The 22,612-nt window shown below is 47.5% G+C and overlaps 1 long non-coding RNA gene across 1 annotated transcript; it reads left to right on the forward strand.

Moving 5' to 3' along the window:
• The first annotated feature begins 20,167 nt into the window (after positions 1-20,167).
• Positions 20,168-21,390, forward strand: LOC311584454. Its single transcript, XR_014774887.1, has 3 exons — positions 20,168-20,349; positions 20,483-20,626; positions 21,260-21,390. It is a non-coding gene; the product is annotated as an uncharacterized lncRNA (long non-coding RNA).
• Positions 21,391-22,612: the final 1,222 nt, after the last annotated feature.

Below are 22,612 nucleotides of genomic sequence, written 5' to 3' on the forward strand. Positions count from 1 at the left end.
AAGGGCTAGTGTTAATTCTAAAGATGGGAAGAGAGAAATCACTGACTCAAAATCATCATGGCCAAATTAATTAGCAAGCAATTAATTAAAGCAAGCTCTTTCATTCTTGCAGTTTCCCCCTAAGGTGGGGTTTGAGAGGCCAGCATTGGATGTGAGGAAGACGAAGGCTTTTATAGCTCAGGGGCAGGGCGTTTCCAAATGAGGGATTTGTCAGGCAAAATAGGCCAGTGTTACAGGAACAGAACATAAGTGTATCAATTTAGTCATAACAAACTCCTGAAACAAAGACACAATGGCAAGGTAGTCGTAACAAGGTAGTCATAACAACACCTTTAAAACAAAGGTAGGGTTGCTAGGTGATATTAACTTCTTTTTGTTTGCTTTGATTTCTCTCTCTCTCTCTCTCTCTCTCTCTCTCTCTCTCTCTCTCTCTCTCTCTGTGTGTGTGTGTGTGTGTGTGTGTGTGTGTGTGTGTGTGTGTGTATTTGGTTTTTTGAGATAGGTTTCTCTGTGTAGCCTTGGCAGTCTCAGACTCCCTTTGTAGACCAGGCTGGCCTCAAACTCACAGAGATCTAGCTGCCTGCCTCTGCCTCCCTGAGTGCTGGTATCACAGGCTGATTATTAACTTTTTGAAACAAAGACATGGTTGCCATTTCCTGGAACAGGCAGGACAAAACCATTTGAGGTTAAGGTTACAGGTGGGGCACAGCCTGGTCCTTGAGAATCAGAGGTTTAATCATAAATAGGAACGAGTCTAGTTTGTCTGCATTGTAAGATGGCTTTTAAGCCTAAGATGGAGCAGGCTGGTTAGGGGCTAGGCACGAGGTTCAGTGGAAAATGGTACTTACTGTGCAAGGATGAAGACCTGAATTTGAGTTCCCAGCACTCAGGTAAAAGCTGAGTGTAAACCCTGCAAGGTTGTAACCCTAGCTCTAAGGGGAGGGGCCAGGAGAGATGGGCAGATCCCAGCAGCTTGATGACAAATCAGCCATTTTAGCTGAACTGTGAGCTTTAGGCTCAGTGAGAGACCCTGTCTCAAGAGAACAAGACAGAGGATGATAAAGTAAGACAGGTAATGTTCTCTTCCGCCCTCCTATATGGGTATACACACACACACACACACACACACACACACACACACACACACACACACCAAAAAAAGTTAAGTTCACATTTCCTCAGTTTGTTTGTAGATAAATACATACAGGCTAAATTCATTTTTCTTTTGTAAAGCTGTTTTATTTAGTGCTCTCAGCAGGTGAGGTGAGTTCTTGGGTGCTGATAGCCCCGTCTTGCTGTAGTCCTCTTTCTAGGCGAATGCAAGCGAACCTCCCATTGGATCTGGGGGAATGGTACTATGACTGCCTCGCAAGCTGCCTCTAGTGTGGTATGTGGCCTGGAGCCACTAAGCAGCTGCCTTTGGCTGCTAAACTACTTTGCCCCATTTGGTTTTTGTTTGTCCGTTTGTTTGCTTTTTCACTTTATAGCTCCATCCCTCCTCACCCTCCAGCCCCACTCTCCCTCCCTCCCTCTCCCCCATCCCCTATTCCTCAGAAAAGGGGAGCACCTCTTCCTATCACCCCCCCATCAAGTGCCACCAGCACTGAGCGTGTCCTCTCCCCCTGTGGCCTGGCAAGGCAGTCCCTCCAGGGGGGAGTGATCAAAACGCAGGCAACAGAGACCATGTCAGAGTCAGCCCCCGCTCCCCTTACTAGAGGACCCACATGAAGCCTGAGCTGCCCATCTGCCACATCTGTGTAGGGGCGTAGGTCCAGTCCATGCAAGGTCCTTGGTTGGTGCCTTGGTAAGAGATCATTGACCCTTGATTATCAAAGTGAGTGCCCCAGAACAGCAGACACTGTCATTTGTGAACAGAGCTGAAAAGAAAATCCTCTGGCATCCACCCTCCCCCTCTTAGTACACACCTGGGGTGGGAATCTGGCCATCTGCGTCCAGGTGACTCAGGCACAGGCTCCTAGTTAAGGACCTCTGCCCTAGAGCAAACACAACAAAGACCTAAGTTCACAGGAAAAGCTGTGGGCCAGACCCAGCACAGAAAGGTGGGTACATCCTGCTTGTGAAGTCAAAGCAGAGAAAGACAAAGTTGTTCCCTGTGGTAGGCTCCAAGTGAGGTTAGCAGAAGGGCAAACTGATGCTAATTTGTGGCACTGGGCAGTCAAGTTGCTCAAGGCTAAGAAAGCATCCCTGCGTAAGTGATGCCCGGCAGCAGCCACTGATGGAGAGCCCGTTTGTTACCCCTTCACGCTCTTGTGTAGTCCCAAGACATTTCCCAGTTCCACAGCGCGGCTCTCCAAACATGACTGGTCACCGCCTCCACCCTTACTTCCCTGTAGTTCCTTGTTTGGCCAGCAGTGTCCCACAGAACATGTTGACATCACTAAGGGCTTGGGGCCATGTGGACGGGCCAGTGTCCTCTCTGACCTCCAGCGTTAGGATCTGCATTTTAACAAGGTCCCCAGACGACTTGCTTACATGGGAAGGTTCCACATATTCTGTCCTAGGTACCAGGAAGGACACAGCTCTCCAAACCTGCCAAGTTCTGTTCCCCGCGTGACACCCTCAGCTTCGGACACCCTTCCCTCTGACTGCAGGAAAGCAGGATGTCACTCAGACTGTAGTTCCTGTCTTTGGCGGTTGTCTCCAACACCACACCGTGAGCATCTCTGGTCCCGCTTGCTGCCTTGCAGATAACAGCAGCTCAGCTGATGTCCACTCGGCAGAGCAGCGGGTGGGTAAGTGAGATGCCAGTCACCCTGTGTAGATGCATCTGTGGTCACTTCACTTAAGGACTCACACTTGGCTCTGTCTGCTGACTCAAGTCTAGTCGGTTTCCCCATTCATTAGAGCCAAACAGAGTTAAAGAGACCAAGAAGGGGTTGGGGAAAAGGGCAGAATTATCATTTCCATTTCAGAGATGTTCTGATGGCATTCTGAGTTCTCATGACATTTCCATTTATGAGATCCTACCTCAAAAGGCAGAGAAATGAACACTGGGTTGCCAGCTTGCCTCGCCCCCACCCCAAGTCCGACATTGATCTAAGGTGGGGGTGCTTTGCGTCCTGTCATTTGGGATCCTGGCCCCAGTGAACTGATTCCTGTGTGAGCAACCTTTCATAGTCTCCCCCCCCATGTCCCTATAGTCTCTCTCTCTCTCTCTCTCTCTCTCTCTCTCTCTCTCTCTCTCTCTCTTTCTCTCTCTCTCTCTCTCTCTCTCTCTCTCTCTCTCTTTCTCTCTCTCTCTCTCTCTGTGTGTGTGTGTGTGTGTGTGTGTGTCTAGGCCAGATGTGAATGCTGGGTACCTACTTCAATCTCTATATTTTTTGAAACAGGACCTCTTAATGAACCTGGAGCTCACTAATCTGGCAAGACTGGACCTCATAACCAGCAAGCCACAGGGATCCCCCTTTCTCTCTGCCTTTTTAGCTGGCTTTACATTTTTAAAAAAAGTTTTTAAATTTTATTTTATGTGTCTGAGTGTTTTGTCTGCATCTATATGTATATACCACAGATGCCTGGTACCTGTAGAAGCCAGAAGAGCATGTCAGAGTCCTGAAATGGCGGCGGATGGTTGAGAGCCACCATGTAGGTGCTGGGAATCGAACCCTGCTCCCCTGTAACAACAAGTGCTCTAAAGCACTCCGTCACCGTCCCTGCCCTGCACCTGGCTCTTCAGTGTGGGCTCTGGGGATCTGAGCCCAGGTCCTCGGGCTTATACAGCAAGGCTTTACCAGCCGAGCCGTTTCCCAGGTGGCTGTAAGTCTTCCATAAGACAAAAGATCTTTCATTGGCGTGCAGACTACATTGGAAATTAAGGTTTTATTTAAACGGGCCTCCGGAGGTTAATAAGCCCTTCTCAGGATCTGTTTTACAGGCAAGTCACATTAAGATACATGGTTCTCCTAGTTCCCTTAGTGTTGTTTATAAACATCGCCTATTATATATTTAGTTTCTCAAGACAAAGAAGTGATGGAAGAAAACCTGACTTGGGAAGAAGCGGGTGTGCAATAAACCAGGAGAAGTGGGTTTTCATCAAGAAAGCTGGCATTTGCTCACAATCCAAGTCTGTTTGAGCACCTAAGTTCTTTAGGAAACCCACGGACTTGTCAAAAGGAGTGCACGGGTTTGGAAATCCTGACAGTTTTGACGCTGCTAGCCTTGCATGTTAATGCCCGTGTGTTGTAGGAGTCAACAGTACAGTCACTGTTGGCACACACTGGACCACTCAGCGTTTGTGAAGTATATGCGAGCCTGCCCACACGGGGAGACCACAGCTCCCCTTGTCCCTCAGCGTCCCCACCCACCCCCAGCCAGCAATGGGCCATTATGGCTCATTTTGACACTTGAAGATGGAATCTCAGTGCCAGGAAGGAAGTTTTCCAAATCAGTTTAAGGAACAAAAATCCCCTTATTACAACAGGATACAGTAAAGAAAACAAGGAGGAAATTCATGAGGGCGAAGGGAATCAAAAGCATAAACAGTAAAATACTTCAGAGGAAAACAAGACGCCCGGAGAATGCAATACAGTCCCGTGTGTTTACTGAGAAGATGCTTGTTGCTGGAGGGCCGGGGGTGTGGGAGGGAGGCTAAGCCACATGTCAGAAGCCCTTCACTGTCCTCTGTGTCATGGGACTTTACCATTTGCCTTGCGCAACTGGGAGACACCAGCATCTTCTTTCATAATTTCATTTCTCTCATAATCAAAATATTATTCTCACCAGGAGGGGGGTTTTAATGTGTTTTACTTGGTGATGTAAAGAGTTGCACAAGAAAGATGAAGGCAGACTGCCCTCTGATTACGCAGAGAGATGCCTAAAGGCTGAAACTGTTGCAAAATGGGGTTCTGATCACATCACTCGGGGTTCAGGGTCCCTAGAAGGATCCCTTAGATGCCTTTGTGTGGCTAGCACCGGTGTGTCCTCGCTCCGCGTAGACCGACGAGACAATGCTGGGCTCCGCACCCTAGAGATTTGACTTCACATAGTACATGCGCTGGCCCGATGAAGAGAAGACGAGAATGAGTCTTAGAAAAACAGGCTCACTGGCCTTCGAGAAGGAAGAGAGAATGAAAGAGTAACATATAACCTTAGCCAACTCTAATTGGAGCTACTTGGGCATTTTGTTCGTGTTACAGCCACTAAGAACTCACAGCTATCAATAACTCAGGACTTGGTGCTGCAAGGATGCCATGGAGGTCGCCATTGCTCAACAGAACCAGATTTTCTGGTCTCTGAGTTAGGTCTCACCCAAGTTCCCACCGCGGTTGCTCTCTTGCCTCTGAGAAGCAGGCCTGTTGCTCTTCCTTGAGCTGCATTAGGCTCTCCCTCTTTCCCTGGTCCCCCTCCTCACCTCAAACACGCTCAGGTTTGCTCCATGACTCCTTTGTAACCTAGAACCGCTATCCGACTTCACAACAAATCGTCTCTCCCTCTCGTGATCACTTCTCAGCATCCCTGGCTGTCTTCCCACCAGGGTGAGATAGCACATGGCAGCACATACTTGCTCCAACCAGCACACTGTGCATCTACTCCAAGGTGCCCCTCACCTGGACCTTTCTGCATCATTTGATCTTGCAGATCTCTACTCTTTGGAAGACTGCACTTGTATATTAGGCACAAAACTGTTAGATGACCAGTTAGATGAGACATTCCAGTATCTTCTGAATTATATGCAATTAAATATGTGAATAAAATCGGAAAAAACACATAAACAACTTCTATATATTTAAAAAATAATTTATTTTGCAATTATTTGTAGATGAGCGTCTGTGTGTGGGTATCACATGTGAGTGCAGGTGCCCTTGGAGGACAGAAGAGGGCATCAGATCCCTGGAGCTGGAGTTAGAGGTGGTTGTGAGCCGCCTGACAGGGTTCCTAGGAACTGAACCCAGACCATCTGTAAGACCAGCACACAGTCATAACTGCTGAGCCATCTCTTCAACTCCAACAGTCTATATTTTAAGTATTTATAGGAAAAATTGATTCAAATTAATGAAATTGTTAAACATTGTGGCATCAGCCCCTCCTTCTTTGCAGAGTAAGGAATAAATCCACTTAATGTGTGTGTGTGTGTGTGTGTATTATATATTTTAAAAATTGTAAGCAATCGACATGTAAAACTCCATATATAATTTTAATTGCAGTTACTACTAGGGTTAGGGCTAGGGTTAGGGTGAGGGTGAGGGTGAGGGTGAGGGTGAGGGTTAGGCAGCAGCATTTTTATTTGGTTGTTTCCTAGGAGCAGAGAACTCTTGAGGCTCCCTCTTAGCTGAGTGAGGCCTTGCTCTGGGGACACCCTTCTCTTTGCTCCAACGCAGAGCAGGAAGCTAATCTCCCTCCTAATTACTGCTTCTCTGTCAGACGAATCTGACTGCAATACTAAGCTTCACAGTGCCCCTATTCTCCTCAAACTATGGATTTCTTTCCTGTGTCCCCTTAGCTGCAGCCCCTGTGTAATGTTATCCTGTCTTGAAATCCCCGCTACCAGAGACATTAAAGCATTACCTTTAAATTTTGCCTCAGGCAAGTTCTCAAGATGGTAGGCAGAAGGTAGCCAGACCCTGACAAAATACAGGAATGGCCGTTCGCCCTGTTGATGATACTGTTCTGCCCTGAAGCCCCTTGAGCCGGACCTGCACAATCATGCTTCCTTCCGTTCTAGTGTCTTCCAGGCTCCTGCTAACTTGGCCCTGCAAGCTTTCCTTACAGTACTCAACCACCTTTCTAGGTTCAAGGTCCCAAGGGCTTCGCTATTCCTCAAAACAAACAACGACAAAACTCACCCACTGTCAGGGCCTCACAACATCAGGCAACTCTCGTACCTGTTTCTCTGTTAGCTACTTTCCTGTTAGCTGAGGTAAGATACCATGGCTGAAGAAGGAGAGAGTTTATGCATCCAGAGGGGTCCATCACTTTGGGGAGACATGGCAACAAGTGGTTGGCATGGTAGCAGGAAGCTGAGGGGGGCACATTTTCAACTGCAAGCATGAAGCAGAGAGAGCCGACTGGGGGTGGGGCGACACTATACAATTTCAAAGCTCACCCACACTGATATGGTTCTGGCAAGACCACATCCCCTAAACCTACCTGAACAGCGCTGCCAACTGGGAAACAACTGTTTAAATAGCTGAGCCTATGGGGGACATTCTTTCATTCAAGCCACCACAGCCATGTCTCGTGATGTGTGGCACCACGTGAAGAGCATGTGAGAGAGGGCTAGGTTACGTGGTAAAAAAAGAAAGCAGGGAGGAATGCAGGGGGTAGGGGCCAGTATTGTTCTTTTAAAACTACCATCTCATAGGAAATGACTGTAGTCATCTTTCTGGCACAGCAGTGCCCCAATGATCTAACCACTTCCTAACAGCCTTCACTGTTTGAAGGCTCTGCCACCTCCCAACATCACTCCACTGAGGGCCAAGCATCCAGCCCGAGACCTTTTCGAAGACACACTCAGGCTATTACACAAGCCAATTAAAAACCAGGCACAGTATTTGAATAATTATTACTCCAAGGTGAACTATACAACTAGAAAATGAACACATAAAAATACATTTATCATTATCAGTAGCCAGGGAAGCAAAAAATCAAACTGCAACGAGGGCTTGGAGATGGTGCAGAGGCAGAACACTTAACGAGCACCCAGAAGGACCTGGGTTCAAATCCCAACACCAGTACCAAAAAATATTCGCTAGCGATGTTAGTTAACATTCATTAAGATGCTTACTTAAAAGAAAAAAAAACCCTGAAAGCAATCAGTCAACACTGTATCCCCCAGGGTGTGGGGATACTAGAGTCTCTGTACTCTGTTGGTAAGGATGTATTTTCCATGGTACAGCTACCCTGGTAAATGTGTGATGGAGGGTCCTCCAAAATTGAACATAGAGTTACCATTTGATACAGCATGTCCATTTCTGGACATTTATCCCCAAAGAAGTAAAAATAGGAACCCAAAAAGGTGCTTATATATCAACGTTCATAGACTTATCATCTATTATGGCCCCAAGATACAAGAGTTCTACATACGCAGCAATTTAGTGTGGATAGGAGGCTGAGTGCAATGGGACTTCCCCAAGGATCACATTGTCTCTTCCCATTTACAGGAAGCTCCTAGCACTGTCAGATCTGAGGGAATAAAAACAGAAGTCACGGGCGCTGGGGCCGAGGCAGGCAGGAAGTTGTTTGCTGGATGTGGAATATCAGTTTGGGAAGATCAAAGGGTTCTGGAGAGGGACAAGGTGGGTGTTCTTCACGCCACTGAACTGTATACTTTAAAGTGGTAAAAATGAAATAAAAAATAAATGCTGATAAAATTGAAAACTCAGGGCCCACATCCATTCCTGAGCTCATAAAAAGGTGCAGCCATTTGTGGTATTTCCTCAAAATACTAAACACAAATCCCATATACCCCTCAGTTGTATACCTGAAGGTGTGTGTATGCCCTCAAAAAAACTGAAAATTCATGTCACGGCCAAACATGTACACAAATGTTTATAGCATCATTCTTCAAAACGGCCATTCCCCAGAAACAGTCTAATTTTTCATCAACTAATGATAGATGGATAAAATGTTTATGTCCACACAATGGAATATTGTTCATGGACAAAAGCGGATGATCATTGACCTACTTTACAACACAAACATACACACATAGTCTAGTGTCTATATGAAAGAAGCCCAACCTAAATGGTGTACGTCATATGATTTCCTTTAAAACTCACATCCAGAATAGTTAAATCCATAAAGATATTAAAATTATTCATGTTTTTTAGGAATAGAATTGAGAGGCAATCGAGGAAGATGGGTCCAGGGTTTCTTTCCTGTGAGGGTGTTGACAAGTTCTGACATTTACACACTCAGTGAGATGTACAGTATAAAGGGACTACTTCCAGGTATGGAGAATATATTCAGCGAAGCCCATTGCACCCGTGAACCAGTTAATTAAAGACTGAGGATGCACTGCTTGCAGACTAGAATTCATTTTGTCAGTCATTGATTTGCTAAACTTTTGTTGAACATGTTGAGCCAGGGACTATGAGAGGTGTCGAGTGTAGCTAGTTTGATAAGATCATTGTGGATAGCAGAAGGGAAGAGCTCCCCAGGTCATGTGGACAGTGGACAAAGTCTGAAGTTAGCCAAAACTGAAATCCCCCATCAGTTAAACGTCAACTCTTTACATTCTTCTTGCCATAAGCTGGCAAGACGAAGGAAGAGATCTGCATTCATTCCAAAGAAAGCTCCTGGCTTCTCCGGGGCCTCAGAAGGACTTTTATGATAATGAAAGCAAAGACTTGAGTATTGCGCTGACTTCTGAAATCTGATGAGAACCATCCCATGCCCATCTTCTCGGGGGCTGCAGTGGAACCGAGGCTGAAAGCATAGGAAAGAGTCATAAAAACTGAGCCTTTGGCCGAGGAGCTGAGGCCAGCATGGCTCGTGTGAAATCCTGTCCCGTTCAGCTTCAAGGGCATGGCTTCTGACAGGGCCATGGCTCGAGACATTTGAAATTGTCCTCTGGTCTTTTTTTCAGACTGTGGTGTGGTGTTTCAGACAGACAGAGAGAGAGAGAGAGAGAGAGAGACAGACAGACAGACAGACAGACAGACAGACAGACAGACAGACAGGCTTAGTAAGTTGTATAAGACTGGCTTCAATGGTGTGGTGGGCCAATGTGGGTTTTTGATTACTAAGGAGTTTCCCTGTCCACTTAGCTCTCCTGCCACAACATCCTTGAGGGGCTTGTGTGGCCCCAGAATGCACTTATCATATTTCCCAAATAAGTGGCTACTAGTCATTATGATAAAAAGCCCAGGCACATGTTGCCAACCAGATTCTGGCAGAGAGAGCGACTTCGTTGAAACTTAGACTGACTCTCATGTTATTTCCAGAATTCCTGCTGACCCCTGAGTCTAAATGTAAGCCAAGGCCTGTTCAACAAAATAAGATCAAATGGATCCTCTCCTCAAAAAGTGGAAAATAACCCCACGCATGGCCATCATTGAGAGGAAAACTGGGGCGGGATCAAAGCATTGTTCAACGCATACACAGCCACGAAGCCATTTTCCCCTTTGCATGCTGTCAGATTAGTTTTGAGTCAGGACTCTGAAGTGGCGAGCCATGTCTGTTCACAGCAGGAGATGTGCATCTCCACAGCCACTGTGGCTCCTTTAGAACAGTCTAGAAGTCTCTGGGTCAGGTCCCCATGCATTCCTTCTTAGCAGAGCCTCCTCCTGTGCTTCTTTCAGGAAGACTGGACACCCCATATTTCATGGGAGCCCTCAGCTTTGGGTCAAGTGGACCCAGGATTTATATAATCACTTGCCACCCACCCACCCCCCTTTCTAAGGAAAACTGTATTTAAGGTGCAGCCAAAAGAGAAACCCCTTGGTATCCAACTTACAAACCTCCAGCTCGACAGTGTGTTTCGTCAGGGCCTCTTCAAGTTTTCAGGGGGCGGGGGTGGGGGCAGTGAAAGTGAGTCAGTAAAAGGAAAATCATTTCCAAAGTGTCTGTGAGGCGAAACTCAGAAGCAGCCTGTGGGGTAGAAGGTTGGGGCAAGTGTCAGGCTCCCAGAAACTCCCTACACGCCAAGCGATGTGTATCCTAGCTGATGAGGAAGCTACTGGAAGTGAAAGTGGTACCCTAAGTCCCCTTCTTCCTGTCTCCAGCCATCCTCCTGCACCCAGGAACTGGAAATGGCGGGAAACTGTCCCTGGAATCATGATTATGGCGTCTTTATAACCAAGAAGCAGATTGGGTTTGGGCTGACTAAAAGGGCGGCGCTGCTGAGAGCTCCCTGTAGCTCTCTTGACCTTCTGTGTAGCTCATCTTTACCAACCGTTCCAGGCAATGTCAGAACCTGGCTTCACTCCAGCACCTGGAAAGAAAGTGAGTTATGGCAGATGCGGACTGTCTTCCAAATGGCTTGCAAATGGCTTGTCTGCACCACAAGCCGCTGCCTTGCCCCAGAGTGCTCTAAGCCCACAGCCAAGCCATTTGTCTAGAGAATGAAGCAACAGAGTTGAAATGAAGGGAAGGGAGAGGCTCGGATCTGGAGCATGGGAAAAAGACGCCCATCTCGGAGTTTGCTCAGTCCTTGGAAGTGGGATGGTGGGGTGGTTAGCCTGCACCTCTCCTCAGCAGACGCCCCCCGAGAAACCTTAGGCCCTGATTTGCATGTAGCTGTCTTTATCGGTTTCATGCACCACAGGTACACCTTGGTTTGATTTTTAAACTTGATATACAGTTTTTTTTTTTAAAGAGCTCATCCTCTTTATTTTATTCTGGAAGCCAGGGGAATCGGCTCTTTTTTTGGGGGGCAGCCCAGGTTTTCCTCTTGTTGTTTTAAGGTCTTGATCTTTCGGTGTAGTGAGATCCATAGTCATAGCATGTTTACACTGTTCAAATGAAGTCGGCCCAAAAATAGCAACGATGGCAGAGTGAAGGAAGATCCGGGGCCTCATGGTCCTAACCTAGTGTCTTCCCTAGGAGAACCCCCCTTCGCCTCGATCGTTACCCTGGCCTTCACAATCCTTTGTGTAAAATGCACTCCGATGACCAAGACACAGAGCCTCATCCTCTGGGCAGCAGCCAGAGAAGCTGCTAGGTGGTTATTGGTTTGTGTCAGCTCAGCAGAGTTAGGCTTGGCTCATTTTTGTAACCAGGACCCAGGAGACTGGTTTGTGGCTTTTCCTGAAATAGTTTTGCCAAGGAAGGCCACGTTGTTTTCCTCCCATTGAAATAAAGGTCATTAAAAACCAATCAGAGTAGGGCTTGACATAAGAACCCTTATCCATCTTCCCCTATCTGAGCCAAACGGGCCTTTCTCCCTCCACCCCAGGGGGAGCAGATCCCCGCAGTCCAGACAGGAGACAAAAGTTTACAAAGCCAGGCCACAAACTAGTTGCGGGGGCCTTAGGGAGATTGCATAAGCCCCTCACAGTGCAGTGTCCCCGAGATCAGAAAGGTTCTGCAGTGACATATGTGCCAGCTACTTTACAAGGGACTCAAGAGAATTCATAACACAGTTTTTTTTGGGGGGGGGGGGCGGGAAGCCCTGACACTCTGTTCAGAAACTGTAACTGAAACATGTTTGGTTACTAATACTGTTGTTGGTAATGCTAATGGAACCTTAGCAAATCCAGTCACCCTGAGCATGAGGTACCAGGTAACCCACATCTGCTGTGGCAGCACTCTACCCAGAGGGAAGTGGGGCTTAGAGAGTCAGGGGTGAGGCTGGCATCCTTCTTCTCTGTCGATACTCAATTGCATCTTTCTCATATTTATCCTGCCACAGCTCCAGGGGAGCAAGCTGAGATACATTTACACTGGTCTGTCTGCTCAGCTCAGCCTTCATCTTTCCTCTGGCATCAGTGTTTGTCGCTGTTGGAGTGCTGCTTCTCCATCACTTGATCTAGCAAGGCTGCAGTCGCGATGCAGCATTGGCCAACCGGCCCATCGCCTTCTGCCCAGGACCCAGCCTCAGAGGCCCACAGCCAGTCATGAGGAAGGAGTGGGACGGGGTGGTGGTGGGGAGGTAGATTCCTCTGCTTTTTGAGGACAAGTAGTTAGAGGATTTGCTGTCACACGAGGTACGAGCGAAGCCAGGACACTACAAAGCAGCGTGGTGCCGTGGCTGGATGTGGGGGAAAGACGGCACCAGCGCCATGGGAACCAGATCCACCTCTCTTGATGCCCCTGATTTGTGAGCCCGCAAAGGCCCCTTTTCTTGAGTTTACGGTATCTTAGCCTCGCTCCATTGACCACAAAGCTTAAAAGGACATGTCACCTTGAAAATATAAATTTCCATTTATATGAACATTCTTTTTGTCAGCTATCTTATATTAACTTGCGCTTGTCATTAGGAGGCCAGTCGCTCAGTCCTGATATATTATAATTACTCAACAGTAGTACAAAGGAAACTAAGACTTATGCCTTGTACCATCATTTATTTTATGTAATGGTCGATTAGGAACTAAAGACATGATTTGATCACTGTTCTACCCAGCTCGTAAAACCTCCTTAGTCCAAAACATTGAGAAGACACTCACAAGACTGCAGAGGAGAAATCCTACTGCAAAAGCCTGGCTATGTGGGGCTTAGCTCTGTGTTTCAGCGTAGAGGAGTCTGTGTCTACGGAATTGAAGTTTACATCTTCCCCATCTGTTTTACACGGACGTACATCTACATGAGAGCACTTCTTGTCCTCGGTGCAGCTGGGAAGATATTTAAAGATGTAAATATTTACCGAGTGTGCGCAACATAGCAGTGTGGGCTTGCTCTGCAGGTGATGGGGAAGAGGGGCCGAGAAGCATTTGGCGTTGCCTCCCACTGGGTCCCTGGCTGATTCCTGTGTGACCTCAGGCAGGTCAACTAACAGCCCTGTGTTCTAGTGCTAAAAGACGATAGCGTTTACTGTTCAGCCTTCCAAAAGCGCTAATGGCTGCTGCTCAGGGTGGAGGCGCAGAGGACCCTCACGGAGGCCATGTCTCTTACCTTTCCTGTGTTTTAAATGGAGGAGGGATGGAGGTGAAGGGCTCTGGCCTTGTTAGGTTTAAGGGGAAAGTAGCTCAAATGGCTAGGAAATTAGTACGTGGCTGTTTATATCTGCCCTCGTGGTAGGAAGAACACAGCCTGAACAAAGCCGCTAGGTTTGGAACGGTCCACAGAACATACTGCAAGCGATGATGGGCAGGAAATGGGACACGGTCTCTGGCTCTGGTTAGATCTTCCTCTCCATTGGGAACTAGATCAGGGAGTGCGTTAGGCAAGTCACCTCACCTTCAAGTGTCAGTCTCTACAACTTTAAATGGAAATAGTAACCACCATATTTAGGGGTATCTAAAACCTATACGCCAAGTTGTCATCACAGAGAAGCAGCCTGAGAAAGGCTAGTTTTCTGCACCCTTCTGTTTATCCACTTGGGCAGTAATGAGAAAGCCACCTCCATATATTCCAATCTAGAAGCAAACACTCACTGCTTCCAGCCCTCCATCCCTGACAATGCCATCCCATCATGACTTGTGCAAGTAGAGATTCCATTGACCTCTTGCAGTTCGGTCTCTTTCCACCAAGAAACCAACATATATTAGGAGGTGTGCTTCCAGTCTGTAGTTGGAGCATCTGTTTGGAGTGAAGATACTGGGAGCCTCTCTCACACACAGGACCACATGCACGTGCACACACACACACATACATACATGCACACACAAACACACACATACAAACACACACACACACACATGTGCACACACACTGTAGAAGAGAGCAGTTCACACTGACAAAGGATCTTAGAATATAGAGGAGAAACCCCCAGTCATGGAGTCACATGCAACCTCATGGCCACACATGGCAGACGTGGAGCCCGGCCTGCCATAGCTTCAAAAAACTCAGGTTCCTAAATTGTTTTAGGAGTCTCTTTCCAATGTCAAAAAATGTTGGTACCAGTTATTATCTGAAGAAGGTTCATTTGCATCCTAGTGATCACGGCAGAGCATTTATAAAGGTTCTCACATGGCTTGAAGAGAAGAAAAGCCATCCGTCTCAGAAGCAAGACAATACGGTCATGACGGCGGTTTCTTAGCCACCGTGCTTGCACCCTGCACATCTGTCTACATGCTGTTTACCTTTTCACAACCTGGTGGAATTGCAGCGCGGCGTGGCTCCGTCCTTACGACACCATGCGGTAGGCATCACTATTACTGTCTTGTCATTTCTCAGAGGGCAATGGGTGGAACGCACACCCTGAATTTTATGTGCCACCCAGAAAGAAAACAGAGCATTGCCAATTAAATGGCAGCGCACTAACAATTATAAAGCCAAACCAAAGCAAACCAAACCAAACACAGTTTCAGAGACGCTAAGCTGTGAAATAATGACCGTCTTGGGGTTATTGGCACACGGACTTTCCCTTTTGGAGATGAGGACGTTTATGCTGTGTTCCAGAGCTGGTTACTGATGGAGTCTGGGCCACTACTGGACCTTTTGACTTTAACCCAGATGGACTCCATGCGAGCTGACCTGGCAATCTTGAAGGTGATCTCGGAAGCAAGACACAAGGCTTCCAGCACAGCACTGTACAGGAGAAACTTTATCACGGATTAGGGCAACACACTGGTAGCATCTTTCACACAGGTACAATCCTGAGCTTTGCAAGGGCTTTGCTAAGTAACTGTCTGCCTTCTGTCTTCCCTGTAGGATTGCATGGGGGCAACAGAGGGACCGCCAACCCTTATTCATTGTGGCCCCCAAGGTTGTGAATTTTCCTACTAGATAAAACTTCACCACCATCACAAGTCAATACCCACTGGTGGTTTTGTGTGCATGTGTAGACAGAACAGGGAAAGTCTGAGGAGGCAGATGCACTTGTGCTCCCAGCTGAGCCTGAATAAGACCGCGTTTGCCTTCTTGTCCCCGCTCTCATACTGCAAACAAGTGCCCTTTTAGCCGTCTTCAAGTGCCTGGTTTCCCTCATGTTGCGCCTTTCTCTGTTTCCAGTGGCCCTTGAGCACAGCTTGAAGGGTTGTCTAGTGTCCTAGGCTTGAGAAGGCTGTGTGCTGAAGAGAATACTTGCGTTAGGTAAGCCTCCCTCATGCCTGAGTTGGACATGGGTTTAATGTTTAAAAAAAAAATCAACAATATGTATTAAATTAGGTCTCTTTAAACAGAAACACACAGGAGACAAAGCTATGTCTGATCACTTGATGAAAATGTGACCACAGGCTTACAGAGTAATCTAACCTAATTCTCAGTAATAAGAACCGACTGCTTTGAGGTGCTAACGTGTCGAAAAGGCCTATTTCTTCTTTTGTCAGCCTATTTGCTGTTCATATCACATAGCTGCGAGCCCTGTGGAGAAGTCAAGTCAGAGGGAGTGGTCAAAAGTCCGGGGGCTGAAGAGGTGGTTCAGAGGGCAAGAGAGTCTGTTGCGTGACAACCGAGACATGGTTCGAATCCCCAGTGCCCGCTTAAAAAGCTGGGCTTCCATGCATGAATTTCTGAAACCTCTGGGCTGTGGGGGTTGTGAAGGCTGACTGTCTTAAACAGATAAGTTAGAAGGTGACAGAGTAGGTCAAGTGACATCCAGCTGCCTCTGCATGGGAACACATGTACACATGTATGTGCACCTCTCTCTCTTAGTACACACACACACACACACACACACACACACACACACACACACACACACACACACACAACTTTGCAGTCACATGCGTATGCACATAGTAAGTAGACAAACACAAGCCAGCTGGCTAGATCCGGAAGGAGACACAGGGCAGTGGTGTGGTGACATAGCAGGAGTGCACACTTATGACACGCTTTTGTCAGCATTTTTTGTGAGCCCTTCTTTGGGGATTTATGTGGCTAAAAGCAGATGGTCAAGAAAGGGTAGTGGTTACCTCTAACACAGCAGGTTCTGGAAAAGTATCCCAATCCAGAGAGCCGGAGAGGTGGCTGTGGAAGACTTTCTTCTGCTGGTGCCTTTGTTGCCATGGGACAAGCTAGCTTGGTCACAGAAGTAAAGGGTACCTTGTGAGTGACAGGGTCTGCTCTTAGAAGTCAGTGGGGAAGATGAGAAAAGCAGTACAGAGAGTGAGTCCTGGGCCTCGGTGCTCTCCTGCAGAGGTAAAGCATCAGCCACACACCCCTTCACTAAGACAAAGGGGCCACAGGTGCTTTGTTCCCAGCCTGGATGGGAACACAAGCAATAAAGAGCCCCCAGTTCCCAGCACCCTGGAAAACACATCAGGGCACAGGGAGCTGTTGTCAGTTGTGAAAACAGCCATCTGAGACTGCTCAGTGTTGGAAAACCACCTGTCTCTATTTTGCAAGGTGCTTGGCTTCCTTGGGGCCACTCACTGATTTCCAACAAAGCTGTGCATTGCACAGTTCTCACAAGAGGTTTTGAAAACGAAGTTGGGTTTCAGGTTTGACTCACACAAGCGACATTGGGACGGGCTTTGTTGTACACAGCCTGGTCGGCTCTCCTTCCGGATCCTTCGTCCATCCAGGCTGCGCCTGTTGTTCAGAATGAAAAGGTACTGGCAGCCTGGCTGCTGTAATTGGAGCTCGCACCTGCAGGGCCGGAGCCTGGGGGGAGGCTCAGCACCCGCTGCTCTGCATGCATGTGTTTTATGGGTGTGCATTTGATTTCCTCAGTGAGCCCCGGAATACTGCACAGTTTGTTTGGGCCATGAATGTGCTGGAGGGGATCCAAGTCCCTCAGCCACTTTCTCTATTCTGAGAAAGTGGGGGCCACCCCTTTACTCTTTAAGGAGGAGGATTTTTTTAAGCCATAAAAACATACCCAGTGTATTTGTGTCTAATGGCTCCTAGTCCCGAGAGGGGACTTAGCAGACAAACGATGCCTTCAGAGAGTACGAAGACACCATAGCCAGGCTCTCCACCACCAATAAGCTGATGAATTTTTTATGAGTTTCTCACACTGGCTTTTAGTAATATTATCCAGGCAGTTGTGAGGACCAATGCTCATAACCTCCACATCCAGCCCCAGAAAAAAGAGATGGAGGAATCTCTCACGTAAGCCAAAGGATGCGCTGCCCTTGGCCCAATGCCCAAAGATCCAAGTCTACTTTTATGATGTGTCTGCTTCTCGTGTGTCTTTGCCATTTCTCCTTGGTTCACCAACAACATTCTAGGCAGCTACTCATCTGCTTTCTGTAACTGTAGATTGTTTATATCTGCTGCAGTTTTGTGTAAGTGGAATTCCCATGTGGATCCTATCCCTTAACACGATAATTTTGGGATTTATTCGTATCGTGTGTCAACAGCTCATTCTTTTTGTAACTAGTATTATATTATGTGGGCATAGCTCAGACTGTTATTTATTTAGTTCTGTGGGGAGAGGGGCTGGGCAAAGGTCAACCTTGGGTGTGGTTTCTCAGGTGACAATCACCTTGTTTCAGAGACAGGGTATTTGACTGGCTTAGAAAGTCTCCACTCAGCTAGTCTGGCTGGTGAAATGACCCTCGGGGACCCATCAGACTGTCTCCCCACTATAAGCACACACTACCATGCAGGGTATTTTGATTTGGATCCCACGGGTTGAATTTAGGTCTTCATGCTTGTATGGGACACACTTACTGACCAAGCCATCTCCTCAGCCCTGCCCACCCCCTTCCTCTTTGTTTGTTTATTCTTGATGGTGCTTTAGCTTTGATTGCTTTTGAGATAGAATCTTGCTATGTATCCAGGTTGGCCTTGAGGTGCAGCTCCTCAGCATTCCTCAACCCCCCCCCCCCCGTATTTGAATTATAGGCATGTATGCCTCCTCCCCCCAAACATTCATCTCTTGGTGGGTTTTAAAATCATACATTTCTCACTGAGATAAAACGCATGTCAGGGAGGAAGGGCTGATTTATTTAGGCTCACAGATTCAGAGACTTCAACTCTTCCATGGCAGGGAGAGCATGGCACAGCAGAGATGCTAACATCACGGCAGCTGGGGAAATTCCACACCTGCCCTCATGTCATAGGTCACAGTCAAAACAGAAGCATGCTAAAAACATGACATGAAATTACCTTCAGGCAATGCATATAAAGTATGCATAACACTTAAATGCTTTTTGTACTTAGACTTGGCTCTTACCCTCACAAGCTTAGCACTTCTGGTTCTAAAGATTTCAACCTACACTGAATCTGGGAGGCCTTTATAGATTCTGCTATTGTATATATTATTTAAAGAATGACCCCAAATTATAAGATATTACCTGAAAAATCTTCACAAAATTTGTCAACACCAGGCAGAGCACAAGGGAAGCAATCTGGGCATCCAGGCCTTCCTAGCCTTGGAGCTGTGTTCTCTGGGCACCTTTGTGTCCTATGTGGAGAAATCAGGCATCAGAACCAAGATAGACCCAGGCCACTTCCAGTTTTTGGATCTTGTGGAATAATAAAACTAAAGAAACTTCATAATTGACATATTTATATGTTTTAGCATATATATGGAACAAATTAGTGACTTTAAATATATGTTAAAAATATGGCATGTAATATTGGAAATGGTGCTATGATTTTAAACTCAAGCCTATGCTGGAGCTTAGCACAAAGGATGCTCTTGGCCACTGGCCAGCTTGTGATACGCAGGGAGAGGCCAGCACCAGCCTGAGCCTTTCTTACACACCCTGTGCCACCCTGACCTTAGATGGAGCATGGTTCCCCTTTAGCACTTCAGCTTGAGGGAATCAAATGGACGCTACAAGGATAACCACAGAAGAGAGAACCATTTCCCTCCTCTCTGTGTACAGACTCCTTGGCCAGAAGGCACAAATGGGAATGCTCTGTGCCTCTTGGAGGGATGCTGTGTTCCAGAAGCCTGCAAGCTGGGCCTGAGGGTAGGAGATCTAGGCTTCCATTGCCTTTTTACTACTGTGTGTGTGTGTGTGTGTGTGTGTGTGTGTGTGTGTGTGTGAAGACATCATGGCCAGAAAGGGGCTCCTCTACTTGAGGTCCTTGAGGAATTACTCTGTCTTCCTGCCCATGGGAGCACCTACCGTCCCCTCTGGGTGGAGGGAGTGGGGGTTGCTCTCCTTTGCCTCTGTGTATCTGGAATGGTGGAGTGACGTCATGTGCAGTGACATTGCTCTTCAGAAGACACTGCATTGTCTGGAGGCAGTATTGCTCATCACAGCCTTGGAGATGCTGCCGAGCCTGGAGTGTAGTGGCTGAGGGAGTGGCCAAACATCTTGCAAGACAAGGTTAGAAATAGCTCAGCTCCAAACACCGGATGGCAAAGCCAGAAACCTTTATGATGTAGTCAGCAGTCGCCCGGAATGGACAGAGTGTGACTAGAGTTTGGAAGCGGTCCAGATCCTTAATCAGACCACGGCTGAGGTACAGCCATAGATGATGGGTCACGAGGCTTGCGATCACCAGAAAACTGGCCATCCAAGACTTCTCTCTCACCACTCCCTCCCTCATCCCTCTCTATCTGTGGTGGCTTGAGTGAGAAATGCACCCTTTAGGCTCATGCATTTGAACCCTTGATCCCCAGATGGTGACACTGTTTGAGGAGGTTGCAGACCCTTTAAGACCCGGAGTCTTGCTAAAGGAAGTGTGTCACAAAGGGCAGGCTTTGAGAATCCCTGGCTTTACTGTACCTCTAATTTGTTCTCTCTTTATTCCTTCACCTGGTTGAAGATGTGATCTCTTAGCTTCCTACTCCAGCCGCCAGCTGCCATGTCTCTTCCAGCATTATAGACTCTCCTTCTGAAGCCCCAATCCCCAAATGTTATTCTGCATCCAGTGTTGGGTGGTCACATCTGGGTGGCCACATCTGGCCGGCTGGTCCAGGCATTGCTTATTAAAGCTCTCAAGGTCTGGTTTCTCACTCAGGGGTGGCTACAGCACTTTGGAGTGAGGCCTGTCATCTGGGGCGCAAAGCCCTGGTCTCTCCCAGGCAAGTGGAAAATGAGTTTTTCCACAGAGTGTTACAGTTTTTCTCTTTTAGAACAAGACTGCAGGTCTCTGATGGCACTGGAGACTCGTGAACCCCACAAGACTGTGATGACACCCAAGTGTTACCACTCCTTGTCTGAGCTACTGTGCTAAGCATAGCAGAAGAAGCAGGCGGGTGTCTGAAACTCACTTCCAGGCAGGTCGGGTGATACTCGGGCCCTGCCATGCTTCATCGGGGATCAGCACCAAGCTAGCAGAGGTAGTGGGACAGGTCCCAGCAGCTGCAAAGGCAGTTCTGCCATTGCTGCCTGACCACTGGGCATTTAGTGGCAATTCTCCCCTGGAATAAATGGAGTTTCAGATAGTCACGGCGGAAGAAGGGTGAGCAGGAGAGTGAGACCCGAGCATGGCAGCCAGTCTTTATTTATAAGCCATGGGCAGTGGGGTGCGGTTTGAGGGTGAATGTGTCTGATTTACTAGGGTTAAGGTTGCCAGGAGACTTACTGTATTTTCCAGTGTATAAGATGACTGAGCATATAAGACAGCTTCCAACTTTTCCAGTTAAAAAAATAGAGTTTGGAATATACTCACCGTATAAGACTACCCCTCTTCCAGTGCATACTCTGTGCAGCAGGCTCGGGCATGTGTCTATTTGCAGGCAGGGCACAGACAGACAGGCACTTTATTAAGTGCTGCAGACAGCCAGTGCCAGCCTACACTGCCCCTTTAAGGCTCTCTCCACACTCAACCCAAAGGTGCAGCCCTCTGAGTGGGATGGGTGGGTTCTGGTGGAGAGCCAATCCACGTTCACATTCTCTTCCTCCTCAAGGTACAGGAAGATGTGTGCAGCTTGCTCCTCCCTGTTTCATACTCCCCGCACAAAGCGGGAAATCAACCACAGCACCCCCACTATATACGCCAGACATATGAAGCCAGGGGAAGCAAGCAGCAGGTAAGTACCAGGCATATAAGACAACCTCCGACTTTGGCAAAGATTTTTTTGGGGGGTTAAAAAAGTTGTCTTATACACTGGAAAATAATCTACATACAGTGGTACAGTACCTCATTTACATGTAGTAACATGAGAGGGGAGTCCTATCACAAGAAGGAGAAAACAGTACTTAATTATCCTATGGATGAGGGGAAGACTTGTAGGTATGGTTAGAGGGGTCATTGCTGGAGGCTAGGATCTCCTCAGCATAGGGTATGGTACTGACAGGAATCCCCTGTGTTTCCTTATCAGGAAAGGGTCAGGCCTGTAATCTTTCCTGAGTGGTATGTGTTACTCCTTACAAAATCTGTGGCTACCAGACCAGGTGGGGTGAGAACCCTGCTGAGAAAAGGGAGTCTTCTTTCATAGACCCAGTGCAAGATGGCTAGCCGGATAAGTCAGACTTCAGCCTTATCCAGCAGATTTCCACACACCAAATAAGCCCTCTCTCCTATGAGGTGCTTTTGGTTAGGGTGTTTTATCGCAGCAACAAGAAATTTTACCAGACAAGAGGCATCTTATGCTTCCTAGCCACGCAGTGCCAGTTGGACATCATTTGTTCTTAATCTTCAAAATATGATGACGAGGACAAAATACGATGACAAGTGTGAGGACCCTCAGAGCCTACGTAAAAACTGGGTATGGCTGTACATGCTTGTAACGCCAGCACTGTTGGGGAAGCAGAGGGCAGGCAGATCCCCACATCGCCTCAACTCGGTATGCTGGTACATAAAGAACGCAGGGGAAGGGGGCAGGAGGAGGAATTCAAGGTTGTTCTCAGCTAGTTAGAGAGTTCAAGGTCAGCTTAGGGTAAATAAGACTCCCCCCCCCACCCGTCTTAAAAACAAAACAAAACAAAACAAAACAAAACAAAACAAAACAAGAGATCTGGTGTTAGCTGGGGCTGTCACAGCAAATTCTCAGACATTCGTGGCTGCCTCACCCAAGGATGGAGCTGGATTCCATGTCACGTGATGTAGAGTGGGTCACTTAAACACCCTAAGGGCCGAGTGCCAGATGACCAAGCAGAAAGTGTGAGGCTGGGCCTAGAGGGAGCTCTTGGCACTTCTTGCTACAAGCTCAGGGAACCAGTTCTGCCGGGTTGGCTCAGGGCACAGGGAGTCAAAGGGACAGAGAGGTGTGGTGACAGGGTGGAGGAAGCCATACTGAGGGCTCCTCTTGTTTTCAAAA

This window comes from Acomys minous, assembly GCF_964271855.1.
Source record: "Acomys minous genome assembly, chromosome: 15".
Lineage (NCBI taxonomy): Eukaryota > Metazoa > Chordata > Mammalia > Rodentia > Muridae > Acomys > Acomys minous.